The following is a 19,279-nucleotide window of genomic DNA, read 5'->3' on the forward strand; positions in this document are numbered from 1 at the left end:
TCCCCTAGTAATTGAGCGATTGCATCGACCAATTTGGAAAATTCATGCTTATTGTGCTTTCCTGTCACACAACTGGTACATACTGGTACATTGCATGTATTACACATTAGGTTGAATTCTTCTTTGTGTTGACTACATCTAGATTTACCTTCCGGGATTAGTTCGGAGGCGTGTTGAAACTGGTGATTTGTCGATAACTTCTGCCTTTTATGCAGCGACTTACAGTTTTCACAATAATATTGTTCACAATCTAAGCAGTATTGTGATCCAGGGGCACTCACACAAATTTCACATGTTTTAGACGCAGCCTGAGCCATGTTGTACTGAAATAAAATCACAAGACTGATAGGTGATTTATCACATGACATACAATTTTATCTTATCAAATACTTGTTCAAATACATACATTATCACAACAGGTAACACGAGTTACTTACAATTTACACTTGTATACCCCGAAGTAAATACACCCATCAAATTGAGTAGGAATAAAATATGGGATACCAAGCTCGCGTGTCGTCTTCCTACGACATTTTAGTGACGATTAATTAAAAAAAAGTAAACCGTATGCAATGAAATATCTCGAGTCATATCGTTGTGTCTTGTTGCAATCCAAAGATCACATCCTTAATCCTTGTCGTCCAATCTACATGTCAAACTGATTGTTAAGATCATCGTCTTGCATAGGCATGCAATAGTTATCACTGGGCGTTAATCAATTTAAAATCAATCAAAAATGTTTTTATACTGCATCTATATTGAAGTAACGTGTATTTCCTAAAAATAATAACAAAGCTATATTTTGTATAAGTCAATTTCATCATGGAACACATTTCTCCACAATCAGAGGTCCATTAAGGACAAATTTCTATTTGTCAAATTTAGACATTTTTTCAAGTTTTTTCGTATTTTTTCTTTTTATAATGCATTAGAATCGGAATAATAGTATATATATATATATATATATATATATATATATATATATATATATATATATATATATTTGTAACAATATTCAATGAGTTCTATTTAAGGATTACAGTACTGTAGTTGAAGAGTTGCTACCGTCAATTGTAGATTTGACGGTCGCAAATGCAGTTTAGAGGAGACAGTAAAACGGAGTTTTGCGATCGTCAAATCAAAATTGACGGTGGCAACTCTTCAACGACAGTACTCTTAGAACTCATTGAATATTGTTACAAATAAATATTGACAGAAAATACAAAAAGTCCACCATTTTCAAAATAAACAATGCCTACAACAAGTTAGGAAAATGACAGTTCGTTTGATGAGTTTGGGCTTTTGATTGTGCCATTTTGGTTAAAGTCGCTACGTTTTGAATTTTCTACAGATTCGGTATTTTGGTTATTTTACCATTGTTTAACAAAGGGTTGTTCTCAACATTGGCTACAAGTTGCACAAAGCAGTGCAAAACACAACTTCCTTCGTATTATGATAAGGAATGTCAATTTTTACATACCAATATACATATAATATCATATCAACTATTATTTATATTGAAAGGTCTTATGTTGCAAACAACTACTGTTCCTCCATATAACATGAAATAACTTCAAAGCCACTTACGATCGATGATAATCAAGACACCCATCTTTTACGTTTAACTTATGCATACGTCAAATGAATTTATATATTCCAAATCCTATTATTTTTTTAAAGAAAGTAAATAATTTAAAATCCTTATCAACGTGCATAAGTTATGTAACCTTCTGATATTTTCTGCTTGACAAAAGCGGCAGGTGAATCTCTAGGCTCCAAACAAGTGTCAGCTTCTTTGAAAGCTACGGTAAGTTTACGGTTGAATTTGTATTGGTCCACTCAAGACTTTCTTTCAAACTTCTAGTCACCATTCACCTTAAGCTGATTCTGTAATCTGTTCAATTGTAAGTCTGATCTTCTTTGTGATGATAAAATGTATGTAGTTTATTTGAAAAGCTTCTTATCATTTGTGACAATGAATCATTCTCAACGCCATTATCAATGTCCGGATCCATCATTGCACTAAGAAAAATATTGACGTTCAATAAAGTAAAGCAAGTCTTAAAATGATAATTATACACCCATCATTTAACACAATAAATTTCCTACCCAAAAGATTCATACGCCTTCGAACTTATACGTGAAAAGACAAGTACTTCACGTTCCAACTGTGCCAAGAAAATCTGAATTACTGAAAAATAAGGGAGAGTTTGAACAAAAGATTTACATCACCGGTGTATTCAAAATTAAACACCAAAGCCGCAATTCCCCGCGGCAAATTCTAATTTCTGCCTGTAAATCATGTAAATAAAAATCAAAATTAAAACACGTACAAATCTTTCATACCTTATATTCAAATAATTTCCAACTTTTCTGGACTCTAAGTGATTTAGAGTTATGACACATTATATTTATACTTAACTATTGCTGAATATTGTTGACCTCTCAATGCCTTTTTTTGTGTGTCACTATGAAGCGATCACATTAGCTTAAATTGGGTGTAATAACACCATTGATTTTCTTCTATTAGTCTTTGATATAATTGCACTTTTAAAACAATTGTGCAGAATGTATCCTTGCTTCAAATAAATAAGTACTTGGCATGAGTAAAGTTTTATCCTGTCCAGTACTAAAGAAACCCAATTCAAATAACATTACATTGCTTATAAGACAATAACCATCACTGGCAGTGAACCAATCAAATTTCCCCCTTATTTAACCTGTGTATAAGATTTAGTTTCCAAAATTTTCTATAGAAAACCCAAATAAAAAAATAATGGTGCTTTGAAATACCCAAAACATATGTTTATGACCCAGAACTGTTTAACTGCAATAAAATGTAGGATTAATTACCTACAACTGTCAAATTCAAGGAAACATTTTTTTCGACCGATTATCGTATACAACGAAATGTGACGTACAATGATTTAGTGGTATTGCATCTAAGCCCTACGGTTTATTTTTTCAGGGCTGTCTTTATTTATTATCTAAATTTATCATGTTTTTCACCTTGAATAAATATTTATTCTTGAAAAGGTGTGTTTTTATATCACAGCTCCAAAAGTTCCCCAGATGCATCAGATGAAACTTAATCAAGACATAGATATGACAGACATAAAATTCAATGTATCTAGCTTTTTAAACTTGTTTACTTGGTTTCCATAAAACCATATCGCTCCAATCTTGTATTTTTTTTAATAACCTTTAAATTTACTTTATCAAAATAGAGTCGTCCTTGGACAATACATTTCGGTTTGGAAGTGACAACAAGTTTCGAAATAAAATGAAATATAAGTAAACAATCGTCTCCGCTTGTGTTCCTTCCTATGTCAGTCCTTTTGAGTGTTGCAAAAAGATGGATATACCCTAGGTGTCACCATACGAAGGAAAGTTAGACAATATAACGCTTAAAAGAAAAGACAAACAGGCAAAACTGCAAAACGGCAGTCCACAAACCACTATATAAAACATTAAGATTTGAGGTACAGAAGCCAAACCATGTGCATACTATTATCATGAAAGTAATATCTTGTCATAGGTTGTATTCAATTATGACACAATCGAAACATTGATGTCGATATGCGAATCACATGATTAAGTGACCTGTGTCTGGAGTATTTCGTGTGTAAAATTCACATGCTATGTTAAATTAAAAATCAATACGCATCAAATTGAAAACATTAAATTATCTTACATTTTCAATTGGTATTCATACTTACTTTGCTAGGATCATAAAACACGAAACTGGATAAAAAAAAACCTAAAAAAAACCCAGATGTATAACTATTAAATATACAAACGAGTCTAAATTGAAAACTACGTTCAAACCTATGATTGCGTTGGATAAAAACCGCAATTTTTATACGTCTGCATGTAAAACAAATTTCGTTGTAGAATGGTCTAAATACAGCACAAACAACATTTTCCAAAAAACCAAAAAAGTGAAAAAGTATAAACAAAACGCATTTGACTCACAGGTCGAACAACTGATGTTCTTTAACCCTGCTGACTGCCATTGGCGATTGCCCTCAAAAAATGATCACAAGATGTAACACAATGGATCTTAATATAAATTTAACACTAAACAGAAAATAATTAACTTGTGGCCACGATGTTATGCCACAAAAATGAGGTGTCAATATTTTTTATACTATTAAATATATATATATATATTTGAAAAATATTCTCATTTCACGACTTTTATGCTTTTACTTTCATTTACACCATCATTACAACAAAAAAACATAAATAAACAAATGAACTCACAGCTGCTGTTAGTGCTAATGAATAATGCAATATTTTGCAATTCAAAGAGAAACATACATATATTTAACTTTGAAAGATAAAGTGAAAAAGTATAAACAGTAATACCGAACTAGAAGGTATATGAAAAAGAGGAAAGTTCATAAAGAAATTATGGAAACAAACGTTATACTTTATCAACCAAAGTCCCATTGTATATATAATAAAACCGTGAAAATGCACTGACAGAATATATCTAAAAAAATCCTCTACACTAAAACTTGTACAGTTTAATTTGACATAGAAAAGAGAGAACCAACCTGAAGACAGATAGGACAAGAAGATAGTACACGTATACACGTCGGTACACATATCTTTGTGTTCAATTTTTTTGTGGTTTTAATAACGAAGATGATTCATAATCTAAAAACTCTGTTTGTCCTCTCCCAATGCGTACTTTCTGATCTCATAAATGGATTATTGATTGACAGCACTACGACGACAACTATCTGAGCGTTATAACTGACAACATTATAGTGCCGTCATCGGTTTGCTAATGGAGGAAAGGCAATCACTTCATTTGTTAGAGCAGGTAGTGAGTACTTTACAACAGAAAGTACAATCTCTTGAACAGAAGGACATTTCAAAGCATACAACAGATATTTTGGCTTTGCAGTTAAAAGTCAATACTGTAAATGATTCATGCAGTATATGACAAAACAATTTGGGAGATTTAGAAAGCAAATTCAAAGATTTAGAAATGAATTCTACTTTGTTGAAGGATGAAAAGCAGAAACTATCACAAGACGTTAGAATCCTGAGTCAAAACCAATCAGTTGGTAACATAGGACATTTAAAACAGCAAGTACAGGCAACAACAAACAGAGTAAACCAACTCGAATATAGCAATACGGTGACGCATCAGGATATTATTGCCCTCTCGAAAATAACTAACCAAAATAAATTGGATATCATAACTGTTGGCCAAAATCTTACTCAGCAAATCACATCGGTTGAACAAGAATACCGAAAGAAAACACAAAATGGTTAGCATCCATGTAGATATTCACAAGTATGACATATTTGCATGAACAGTCTTTTAAAATTTAATGCTAAAAACAACTTTTCTTTCATTGTAGGTCCAATGGTTTTTTTAAGTATTATAACTTTATGTATAATTTATATGAATACTAGTGCAAATGTGAAATTTTTAAACGGCTTTATGATTATACCTTTTGTTATTTATTTCATTATCAAGAAATAAGTTATATATATTCTTATAGATACTTTCGATTGGAATTCTTGTTCACATTACACGTGTTTCCGAATAATAACAATTTTAATATTTCAGATACAGCTATTAAACGGTTAACCGATGACCTCGATTTGAGAATAGCAAGTTTGGAAACTAATATGACTTTTCTGAATACTCAGGTAGCATCATTTACACATAACAATCAACCAGGTTATATAATAGATAATAATGCAACCAGCTTTCTTGTATTCTTGTTTTCCTTTTATACAATAATATTTCCTTTATTTTACAATATACGTAGAACTGCAATATTTCATCGAGTATATTAATTAAGACATATTAATGACACAGTCATATCATAAATGACCCAAAAATAGGTTCAAACGGATATAGATACTTTTTGCTAACACTAGAATGTATAATTATTGAAATCAGATTTGTACATGTTGCTGTTGAAATGTAAAAGTCGACAAAGTAACCTGTCATAGGAACTAAACACATTTATTCTAAAAACAGTTGTTGGCATGACACGGGTTATGTTCTTCTCATATATGTTATGATGGTATGATACTAAACCCCTAACGGGAAGGATTGTGCCTGATGTTCATATGATGAAATCATAATCTTTCAGTCAGTTTAATTGAAGTCTGGAGCTGGCATGTCAGTTAACTGCTAGTAGTCTGTTGTTATTTATGTATTATTGTCATTTTGTTTATTTTCTTTGGTTACATCTTCTGACATCAGACTCGGATTTCTCTTGAACTGAATTTTAATGTGCGTATTGTTATGCGTTTACTTTACTACATTGGTTAATGGTATAGGGGGAGGGTTGAGATCTCACAAACATGTTTAACCCCGCCGCATTTTTGCGCCTGTCCCAAGTCAGTAGCCTCTGGCCTTTGCTAGTCTTGTGTTATTTTAATTTTAGTTTCTTGTGTACAATTTGGAAATTAGTATGGCGTTCATTATCACTGGACTAGTATATATTTGTTTAGGGGCCAGCTGAAGGACGCCTCCGGGTGCGGGAATTTCTCGCTACATTGAAGACCTGTTGGTGACCCTCTGCTGTTGTTTTTTATTTGGTCGGGTTGTTGTCTCTTTGACACATTCCCCATTTCCATTCTCAATTTTATACATCATTCTTACCCATTGCATTGGTTTATGTTAAATTCAAATTTCGACCAATGAAAGTAATCTGGGTTTATTCAAATGCTTTCACTGCCTGCCTTACCATGCTAAAGTTTAAGGAAGAAAGCAGACTACAGAATAGTACTGACCAGAAGGGATTTAGGAGACCTTGATATATAATCCATATATACATATTGAACGTTTAATCATCTATATCATGAACTGTGTATTTACAAATGTGTGTGGACAATTTTTACCACTCTTTAATGGTACAATGAAATGACCATGGACTCTTCGTGACATTGATCTTAGGACAAGACTTTTATGTGTCGAGTCAGTTTTATATAGTAGACGACAGTTGTTGTAATTATTGGACAACATAGAACAATTGGAACATTTTAATAACTGTTCACTTCAGTTAAATTCCGCATAACAATACCGTGTGAAACTAAGTAGAAGGATGAACCCTTAAATGTGACTTTTAATTGAGAAGCAGTATTGACTATTTAAGTTATATTTAGCTACATTTAGTGAAATATAGAACTATATTTCCTGTACATTGGGAGGAATGTAACAGTACGCAGTGCTTATATAATAACTTTAATATTCAATATAATTTTATATACAAAAGGACATATATACAAATGGACAGTAAGGTATTATGTGTATTAAAGTTTAACTTGCAGATTTATAATTGTTACAACGTGACTTAGTACATACATGTTTTGGCTTTAAGAAAACCTATACTTTTGGCAGGTGGTCAGTTAATTCACATTTATTGCTTTCTATAAAATGAACTTCAATGCTTAGCTATGGTTGGTCAGTTGAGTCATATCTTTAGAAAATTTAAGACTTAAGCATTTGAAGCAAAAGTAATGTCCACCGTTTATAACTTTTTTCATCGTTTAGTGGTCAGTTAAGTCACGTTTGTAGAAGTATTAAAAGGCTTAAGCTATTGAGGAGAAAGTAGTGTCCACTTTTTCTAATTTTTTTTAATATATCGCTTTCGGCCTTCTAAAAGTTAGTTCCTGTCGAAAGTAGAAACAAACAACATTCTTGTAAATCTAAGTCACGTTTTTAGAAGTATAAAGGACTGTCTTTTTCAGACAGTTCAGATTGTAAATTGATCAGTTAATATAGAAACGTGTGTATCAGTTCCCCTTCCCTTTCATGAATATGACCTACCGAATTAGACTATTTACCGGATTTGTAATCACTTAAGCAACACGACGGGTGCCACATGTGGAGCAGGATCTGCTTACCCTTCCGGAGCACCTGAGATCACCCCTAGTTTTTGGTGGGATTCGTGTTGTTTATTCTTTAGTTTTCTATGTTGTGTCGTGTGTACTATTGTTTTTCTGTTTGTCTTTTTTATTTTTAGCCATGGGGTTGTCAGTTTGTTTTAGATTTATGAGTTTGACTGTCCCTTTGGTATCTTTCGTCCCTCTTTTTGTATCAGTTCAGCTATCGTTTGCTTTTATACCTGTACCTTGACTTATTTGTTGGTTTGCTGTCGAACTTTACTTTTCGAGAGTCTAACACCTGTTAGGAAGGGTTTGAGAGCAATATGTCAAGTTAACATGAAGAAAAGGGTCGACAAAATTTATGGGATCTTCATTTTTGAAAATTAAGATTGGAAAACAATTAAATTAAAATAAGTAAATCTTTTCGGTTAGCTGTTATAACTTATGTCATAACAAGACAACAATAAAAGCGAACAAATCTAGATTCGTAAGACATTCAAATGAAAGGAGACAGCGTGCAGAATTGTAATGTATTTTTTTGGTTCACGCAGTTCTTCCACTCACATTCATCTAATTGTTGAAAATGTTTTCCTGCTTACATTTTCATTCATTTAATAACGGGTTGTCATGGTTTACCTTATTGATTTTATCTGTACAGATCCTTAGTATTTAATCCTGTGCTTTCAACACAATCAAGAAAAGTTCACATAGAATGCTGTTTTACCTAGACCTGTTTGGTCATGATTCTATCTTTAACAATCGTTGATTAGAAAATCAACAAACACATTTATATACTACTGATTCCAAAATCTTTTCACTCAGATTTCCTGTCCTGTGAACTGTTACGGTGAAGTGGGAGGCTGCCTTGTTTGTTTAATATCTCACTCAACCAACTTTTTTTCTACCATGTCGTATCTTTTTCAACTCGTGTTACTCGGTCTTTAGATTGATATGTTACGGTTTTTATTTTGATGTTTTTCTTTTGATGTTTTTCATGGTTTGCCGTGAACTTGTCAGTTTTTGTACGACTTATGAGTTTGAATATTCCCTTGATATTTTCGCATCTCAATTGTCCATTCTTTACATGTTTTAGATCATGAAGGAACATACGATGTCCTGCAAATTTGCATATTGAATTATCAAAATATATTATAAAAAAAATATGGAATTTGTCCTCGTTCACAGTTACCTAATACTGCATTTAAAAATCATAGTGTGTGTTTTACAACAAGAAATAACTGAAATATGTGACATATGTGAAATTGAACCGAAAGCTGTCAAGATTGGTCAAAAGATTGACCGGTAGTAGGGAACTCTTTCTTTGTGCAGTTTTTGGTTCCCTAAATAGTGTTATAAGAAAAGAAAACCCGTTAGATATGCATTATCGGACTTGCATACCACAAACAAATAGTACGGTTCCATAATCTTGATGGAAATTGTATCACATATTACACATGAATATCTGAATGACAAATTCTTTTGCATTTTTAAATCCTGCGTTAACGACATAGTGTGGAATATAGGTATCGACCCAGTGCTGTAAAAATGTTTTGGAAATTTACGTTCAATATTTTTATGACCATTAACATTATACTCGGTTCGTCATTTTAAAAACGTTTTTCTTACATGCATTCACTGATTGTAACATAACAAATAAATAGAAAACATAAAAATAGATAATAAAAAAGGCAAGCTTTACTATCATATCTATTCTACCCTTATAGTGTATGTATGTTCGTAGTTTACAGTCTACAGAAAAACGACCAAAAAAAATCAAAATTAATAAAAAAAAAATTATGTTTTTTGAAGGACGGAGGACTAAAAAAATGTTTACTGTCCCAAGTACCTGTGACTTTTGATACTTTTCTTGAAATTCGCCAGTCAGAATCTTTTACAAAAAATCATCCTTACATCAGTTTACAAAGATTTTTCAACCACGATCTTATTGCCCGCGATTTCGCGGCGGGGTTTTATTTAATATTGAAAAAAGAACGTAACGGTGTTTAACATCATACTTCATATTTTAATGATACATCTACATTTTAATCAAACTAATTAACATGAAAACATTCAGGTAGTATTTTATATTAAGACTTGAAAAATATAGTATAACAAAAATACCGTAAATTAAAATAGGCAAAGACTGTAAAATCTGACAAAGTAAACGTTCTCAACTAGCAGAACTAGCTGAAAACAAACCTCATATTGATCATACATTAAAAAACTACATCAACTGAAAGTTTCTAATCATTGAAATTTCAGTTTTTTCTAGCTAATACATTAAGACAAAACAATATTGTACAAATGTTGATTACATATTGGAAACATATGCAGGTTTTGTTGCGTTGCCTCTTTTAAACGTCTTTGATAAATTGCATCCATCTGCAAGAAAAAAAGGATATTAGTCTAAATAAAACTTTTTTCTGAAAATGATTTTTGTTTTTTTGTATGCAAAATTGATACAACAAAACTATACAAGGTTTTAAGCATGCTGGTTGCAGTACGTCCTGTTTACAAACTTTTTGCAAAATTTTATGTTTAATAAATATGAGAATGGAAATGGGGAATGTGTCAAAGAGACAACAACCCGACCATAAAGCAGACAACAGCAGAAGATTACCAACAGGTCTTCAATGCAACGAGAAATTCCCGCACCCGGAGGTGTCCTTCAGCTGGCCCCTAAACAAATATATATACTAGTTCAGTGATATGAACGCCATACTAAACTCCAAATTGTACACAAGAAACTAAAATTAGAAATAATACAAGACGAACAAAGCCAAGAGGCTAGTTGAAATATGAATTGACGTTCAACATACTATTTTAAACATCAAATATGAAAGTTGAAAGCCGGCTTTAGGTATTAACCAGAACAGTAGTCGAAACGGAACAGCATTTATATTTCAACAGTCATGCACAAAGGCGTGTCAGAACTATCAAATTAATTATTTATAACCCTTTCAAAGATTGAGATTATCATAAAATAATTCAACGCGTTCAAACCATTTGTTTTCTCACAAATGCCGTATATGCATTTTAGATTCTGGTCTTACTGACGATATTATATTAAAACAAATAACTTATGAGTATCACCCATATTGGTTATCTAATGCAACAACACAGATAAAGTATTTTGATCAATCAAATTCAATACCATATTTAATTTGGTAAGCCCTTTAAGAAAGCTAGGTATAAGCCAATTAGAACTCTTCAAAACAAAATTTGTCATTTCTAGAATGTAATAAAATTTGAGTATAAAGACGTAAAAAAAGATCTGAGAAAACATATGCAATGCCGTTATATAGTTTTGACAGGATGTTTTGAATAAAGACTAAATAGAAACATAAACAATGTTTAACCTTCGTTACTGGCAATTGTTAAACATGACTACATCTAATGATTTATTTATGCTTTCGTGTATACTTCTCTCTTCGTAACAGCTCTGCTATATATATTTATCCATTGTATTTTTGTTAAATCTATTAATTCTAAGAATAGAGCTATACTGAGCTTTCACTAAATTCGACATGTTTATTTTTTGTATGTCTTGATTTAAACAAATATTAGTTAAGCTTTATACAGTTTTAAACATAATCTTGTTCTTTGAAGATTCACTTAACGTCGTTACCGTGCATTGTTAAAGACAATTAATATATTACTTTGCTTTGTTTGCTTTTCCGTTCGAACGAGTATTTCCTATTTATATTAAGAGTACTTACTTACGTTGTCCGGCGCATTTACACACACTACAAATGAAAAGGCACAATACACATTAAAAAAAATATTTTATTGCAAAATAACTGTATACAAATACATTTCAATTATTTCAAGGTTAGTGTTATGACATTTGCAATGATTCAAACACAATATGTCAATAAAACAAAGTAATGTAAAATATTTGTGGTTTTTATATAAACATGCATGTACCGGCTTATCCAACATTTTGAGTATATTAATCGACAAAAGTGTGTCATTGTGTATCCTTAAATGCTTTAAATGTATATATATTAAAAGACAATAACAATCAAAACCATAGAGTAAACAAAGACTCACAAAACCTAAGGACATTTACATCAACAGTTATAAATGATAATTAAGAAACAACACGAACTCCACTAAAAACCGGGAGTGAAATCAGGTGCTCCGGAATGGTAAGCATTTACTGCACCGTATACGGAACCCGTCGTGTTATTTCTTTGTTCAGATCGGTATTGATGGAAGGTTATTATGACTGAGGAAGAATATCAGATATGATTTCTGTCACACTTTTGTCATAATGGCCAATCAGCTCATGATGGCGACCGTAAAATTTCTTGAGTGATGACCTTAATTTGATTGATTCATAGCCCTGTCTTGGCAACTTTTGAGAAAACAGTATTCCTCGTTCAACAAAATCAACGTACTTTGAGCTAGCTCTAGCGTAACGTACCAATTGAGACATATATACTCCATATGCTGGTGTCGCTGGGATGTTGCTACACAGAAATGGAGAGTTGACTATAGGAAAATTAAAATTATCGCGTTTGTCATAAATTTTGGTATTAAAGTAATTCAAATGTTATAAACTGTTTAATTTGTTGTATAGTTTAACATTGATCATAATGAGCAATGTTGTTTTTAATGAGTTATACATTAAAAACGTGCAGGCTTTTTAGTCACATATGTTCCCAAGGAGGATAATATGCAATAATACATAAGACGTTTGCATTTATCTGACCGACATCAATACACCATATTAAATTCATACGATATTATCGAAGTAATTCAAATTTGTGTTTCACAACTCACCAATACAATTGGTGATATGATAGTCTCAATAACTACTTGCATTATTTCCGATATCAAATCAAAAATGAACAATGATATATGGACTGTAGTTATTAATTTTACTGTAGATGAAGCTTCGAGTACACTTACAGCTTTTCGTCTCTATCATTTTCATAACTAAATCAAACTGATATTCTGTATTCACAAAATGAAATAGAATAGACAATGAAAACGGAAAACGTGTCAGAGAGGCAATAACACGACCAGAGAGCATGAGACCAAGCTCACAATACGTCTTCGACAATATAAGCAAACACCCCCCCCCCCCTAATCGTTGGCGGGCTTCAGCTGACCCTTTAACAGAATATATACTAAATGATGTCCATTTCCACTAGTGCACATTTATTTAATGGGTCAGCTGAAAACCACCTCCAGATGAAAAATTATCTTGCTGTGTTGAAGACACATTATTGCCCTTCGGCTGTGTTCTGCCCTTTGCTTGGGTTTTTGTCTGTTATCGGAACTCAGTATGTTCGTGTTTTTATTTTTTTTAACACATTTCCGATTTCCTTTCTCAATTTGAGTTCAGGAAAATGGATGCAATAAACTCCAAAACATACAAATGAACCACAATCTGAAAAAAAACCAACCAAGTAAGGCTATCGGTTTCTTACTTGGATCAGGCTAGAATAAAAGCGGCATGGCCAATATTTTGGTGAAATTGCAGTCGTCCCATATACCATACACTCTACCAAAGTGAAACAAACAGCCTTATTCATAGTAAAAACAGAATTTGTGGTATGATCGCCAATGAGACAACTCTTTACAAGAGACCAAATGACACTAAAATCAAGATCTATAAGTCACCGTACGGCCCTCAACAATCACAAAAGTCCATACCTCAAAGTCAGCTATAAATGGCACCGAAATGACAAATGAGGAGGGGTCGGAGGGGTCCTGATCCCGAAAAGACTGGAGGTGGAAATATGAAATCCCGAGGTCCCGAATTTAGAAAAAAATAAATTCCGGCATCCCGAAATTCAAAAGAAGAATTCCCGGATCCGGAAAGGGTCAATCCCGAAATCCCGAGCTTAAAAATATCCGATCTCGACGTCCCGAAAAAGGTTCTGCCCCCTCATAAATGTTAAAAAATTCAAACGTGACAACAAACGTCAGAATTCATGTACAAAAAATTAACGAAAAACAAATATGTCACACATCAACAAACGACAACCATTTGATTACAGACTCCTGACTTTGGACAGGTACATTCATACATAATATTGCGGTATAACACATGTAAGCGGAAATCCAACCGTCCCCTAACCTTGACAGTGCTGTAAAAGTACAACATAAGTACGAACTATAAAAATCAGATGGATAAAGATACAAGTGGATGTGGCCAGGTACTTTTACATCCCCCCCTCCCCCCAAAAAAGAGACTAAGTACTGATCTGAGAATACTCGAAGCTGCTGACAGCTTGCTCAAACCACAAACAACTAATACAAAAGTACATACATCTAAGAGTATATTATCAATCAGTTTACATTTAATATCCAATGGATTTAGTTTAAAGACGTCATAAACAGTCAGCTGATACAGGTATCGACAGATGTACATCAATGAATGTGTGTATGTAGATAACAATTATATTTAGTTTGCTTTTGCTTACTGATAACAACATTATTATTAATACCAAGAAAAACAGTATTTAATGATCTAGTCACAGTGTTGAATTAGTAACGTTTCAGAATGAGCATATTGAAAGTATCGTTTCTAAATTCCCGGGCACGGAGAACGACATTTCCGTAAAAATAAGGATGTTCTATCCCGTTTGAAAAAAGTTTTCTACAGCTACAACCAAACTTCCAAACCAAATCGATATATTTATTGAAAAATTGAGTAAAGGTTGTTTTAGTAATTTGTGTAAACGAATCACTGTCTAAATAATTTACCCACGTTCGTTAAAATCAAAATGTGTATTGATTTAGATTTACGAATGATGTACTTGTAGAAAAGTTTAAATTAAGCAAAACAAATTGTGTGACACTGGAAACACTGATTTTTTGAATTTTTCTAGTAAAAAAAAATCCTTTTTTTTAAATTAATAACATAAGGACAAAGGGAAAAAAGTAAATTCATGATATACACCTACATTGTTAGTAGTACCATAGACAACTAAAGACTGAATAACACGAACCCCACCAAAACCTGGGAATAATCTTAGGTGCTCTGTAAGGACAAGCAGATCCTGCTTCACATGTAAATTATCCGAACTGCAGCTGTATGGATTTGTTGACCAGTGCTTAATTTAATTTTTCATTAATAAGTTTAGTCTTCCTTTATATGTTATAATGTGAATAATGAAAAATAATAAAGCGCCCAATATAAAAAAATATAAAATTACTGTTAGGCACTTCCAGATAGTTATCAAAGGTACCAGGATTATAAATTTATCTTTCTATTTTTTAAAGTTTTTTCTGTGTGCAATAAACTTAAATATTTTGTTGTTATTACAGAAATTGGTGTTTTGTTGTTTGAAACCCTTTCAGCAGCAATTCTCTAATTCGGGGCGGTCATTTTTTTATTGGTTGAGGACGCGGGCGAGAGAACCACCGATCGTAGGTAGAAGAATATGACAATTATTTTCAGTTTTAAAATGACGTCTAGCACAATGGCCACATGCAGGATTTGAACTCATAATACCAGTGTTGACATGCTAGTGGTACAACATTTCGAATTCATAGGCCAGTCAATACCGAGTTCCCTATGTGTTTCGTGTAGAGAAAATATATATTATTTTGAAATTATCAAAGGTACCAGGATTATAATTTAGTACGCCAGACGCGCGTTTCGTCTACATAAGACTCATCAATGACGCTAATATCAAAATATTTATAAAACCAAGTACAAAGTTGAAGAGCATTAAGGATCCAAAAAATCCAAAAAATTGTGCCAAACACGGCGTAGGGAATCTTTGTCTGGGATAAGAAAATCCTTAGTTTTTCGAAAAATTCGAAGTTTTGTAAACAGGATTTTTTTCAAAATGACCACAACATTGATATTCATGTCAAAACTTTAAACATCCTAGTTTTTGCTTGAACATGCTTGACAGATGCAAAGTTTCAATCATGGTGTCATTATTAGTTAACTTTGGTATTGGTTAACGTCTGATAGGTTTATATAAAATCGAAAGGAATATATCTGTTTTTCTTAACCAGAATACAGGTGTTGCGGTTAAGTAAAAGTTGTATATATATACTTCCCTATTTTAAACTTGAACTTGCTACTTCATGTACTTACTAACTGAAAAAGACAGAATTATAGCATTAGTTTATTTTAACAATCATTTATACATTTGCATTTTTTCTTCATTTGTATATATTGCTAAGTCATCAAATCGAGAAAAAAACGGGTATCTAATAAAAAGGTATATACTATATATAACAGTTTATCAAAATTGAATCTAATGAAACAATATATGATGATCGTGAACAGATGTTTAATGATTTACAACCCTCAGACCTTAGAAATAATAGTTTGGTCTTCTAAATGTGTGACAAGACAGATTGTATTCTTCCTAATTAGGTGTCGCGTTTTTGTTTGTCTCGATCAAAGATACCGTTCTATGAGTGAATTAAAGGATTTATATGGCAAGGGAATTTTCGTTGTGTATCTACCCGTACATTTGTGTATGTTTTTGTATTATAAGTAAGTACTATTTATTGATGTTGCAAATTATAATTTCATTAGCAATAAAACAACTAAGTATAATTTGAGGGATATGTTTTGTCTTGATTGATATGACGTATATATGTTATTATGAAACTCCCAACATGTTTGAGTTTGTAAATTTATTCGCCAGAGGCAACCAATATTTTATACTTGAGGCGCAAATTTAATTTCTATGTTTCTGAAGGTTTTTGATTTTATTTATAATAAACAAACTCTTGTTTGTGCAAATCATGTTTAAAAAAGAGAAAAAGAGTGTAACCTGGATGGGAGTGAGCACAGGCTAATTATAATATCACTATTTATACTGCACTCGTTCTATTTGAGCAGTCAAAATGCGTTGACCGTATATTTCTATGTCATATACAGTCACTACCTGATATCACTTTTCCTCATGAATATTTAAATAGAAATTGTCGAAATTATGTTTAATTATTCATACGACCTCTTCAACCTGTTCTTTTTTTCAATGTAAACAACGATGCGTTTAACGGCTCAAACTTGTTTCTTTTGTGTTGCAATTTTCGGGAAAACATATTTCACTTTTTAATATTTTTTTGTTTGCAACCTATATATCATTATGCTTTATGTTTATTGTTCATATTTTAGTCTGCAACGAATTCGTTCACCATTGATTGCGGTAATGATGTACATTTCATCGTGTTTTATATTTCTCCGTCTGTGTGATATGAGGCCTTTTTAAAGGGGAATTTTCCCCAATATTTAAATCAAAAAAATAACATTAACACAATAAACAACAATTGAAAATGTTTTTTTTTAAGATTGCAGTATAAAGACAATAATAGTGCATTGACTTGACATATCAACGATATAAGGATTCGGCCCGAAACGGGGAAATACTCGGCACAGCCTCGCATTTCCCCGTTTCTAAGCCTCATCCTTATATCGTTGATATGTCAAGTCAATGCACTATTATTGTCTATGTATGATGCTGTGAACATGTCAAAACTAACAAACTTGATCATACAATGTTAGATACTATACATTCAGAAATTATGGGGTGTATTTATTATTGCCATTTGTGGGAAAATATATCACTAGGAGATCCTGCATACAGATATAGTTTCAGATATCAGAATACAAGTGCTTATGATAACATGAATGGGCACTTACGGACTGCAAAAGCATCATATTTTACTGCAGATGTTGAGTTTTATAATACTGTATTTTGCTCACATATTAAATTGCAGAAACAATATCTAATTATCAAAACTTCAGCTGTATTGAAATGTTCACCAGAACTGAATTATTGTTTTATTCATAATTTAGTTGTACATTTATATGTGCGCTTCTAAGATTTATTTAAAAACAAATAAAAGTTCTTTCTTTGTGCAATGAAAAATATATTTGTTGATACGACAGATGTATTGATGTCTTTTTGGCCTGGCCTGCAATACATGTGTCGCGTATTGATTGATTGATTTGTGTTTATCGACAATAACAACAGTTGAAATTTGAACTCAAAACACCAGTATTGGCATGCTGTTGTTAAATTGGTTTGCATACTTAGAACACTAAGCCATGGTGTACCCAATGTATCTTGTATAGAAAAAAACATTGTCTTTTAAAATCTTTAGCCATCATAGTTTGTGCTTTTATCTATGCTTGACAAGACAAGTGTTACTCTTTGTCTTTTTTTGTCTACTTTGTTCGTGACTTACGTCCGATGGTTAAATATTATATCAAATCTGGCAAAAAAGTTTACTTTACCGGAAATACAGCTACTAGTGTTGCATTGCAGTTAAAATAATATATTATATACTTCTCTTACTGATACTTGAACTTGGTACTTACTCACTGAAAAAAAGAAATGTGATTAGTTGTTTTTTTAAACTATTGATGCATTTGTACATTTTCTATATTGCTTTGTCATCGAGTCGTTAGAAAGATATCCTACTTTTAGTTTTAGAGCTATGTATAACAGTTTTGTAAAATTGAATCAATTTTTTTTATTAGCAATTTAGTGCATTAGTAAGATTCCGGAATGTCTTTAATGGTCTTCAGTCTATTTCTATGTGCAATAATACGAAAAAGCAGTGTATATATCGTGTAGAGAGTTATGATGAAGTATAACCCTAGACCTTAGAAATTATAGGTTTGTATTTTCGAACGGTGTGACACCACAGGTTCTATACTCCCTGATTAGGTGCCAAATTTATGTTCGTCTTAGTCAAAGTTAACGTACCGATGAGTGAATTAAAGGATTTATTTAGCAAGGGAAGTATCTTGTTGATCTACCCTTACATCGATGTATCTTATTACATTATAAGTAATACAGATTAATCGATCTTGCGACTTATAATTCCATAAGCAATAAAACAACTCATTTTAACTTTATTGATATGACGTTCTAGTATCCAGGTGATTATTTTGGTCGTGGTTAACATCCAATGGTTTATTATTAAATCGAATAGGGAACTATTTTTTACTTAAACGGAAAAATAGGTTCTTTTTGCATTGCAGTACAAGTATATATACTTCTCTAATTAAACTTGAACTTGCTACTTACCTACTGAAAAAGAAGGAATTATAGCATAAATTTATTTTTAATAATCGTTGGTGAATTTGTACTTTATCTGTATTGCTTTGTCGTCAAATCGCTAAACAGGTATCCAATTTTAAGAATTTAAGCTACAGTTTATTAAGAATTAATCTACTATCTTTAAATTAAGATTAGTTATGTTGGTTTTTATGTAGGATTTCAAAATGTCTTTAATAAACTTCAGTCTATAACTATATACAAATTGTAACACACAAAACAAAAGACGTTGTAATACCTTGAAAGGTCTGTATGCATGTCAAACCACAGTGCAAGCAGATACATAAATTTAAATATCTGTATATGCTTTTTGGTTAGGGATGTCAATTCGGATCACGCGATACTCGAGT

At 32.1% G+C, this 19,279-nt stretch overlaps 1 protein-coding gene and 1 long non-coding RNA gene across 2 annotated transcripts in view; one reads left to right on the plus strand and one right to left on the minus strand.

Moving 5' to 3' along the window:
• Positions 1-19,279, plus strand: part of LOC143053879 (uncharacterized) — a 72,231-nt gene that overhangs the window by 38,488 nt on the left and 14,464 nt on the right. The window lies entirely within an intron of this gene.
• Positions 9,872-12,958, minus strand: LOC143053880 (uncharacterized). The gene is made up of 2 exons (XR_012971494.1): positions 11,589-12,958; positions 9,872-10,251 (listed from the first exon to the last, which is right to left on the minus strand). It is a non-coding gene; the product is annotated as an uncharacterized LOC143053880 (long non-coding RNA).

The sequence above is a fragment of the Mytilus galloprovincialis genome, chromosome 12 (assembly GCF_965363235.1).
Source record: "Mytilus galloprovincialis chromosome 12, xbMytGall1.hap1.1, whole genome shotgun sequence".
NCBI classification, from domain to species: domain Eukaryota; kingdom Metazoa; phylum Mollusca; class Bivalvia; order Mytilida; family Mytilidae; genus Mytilus; species Mytilus galloprovincialis.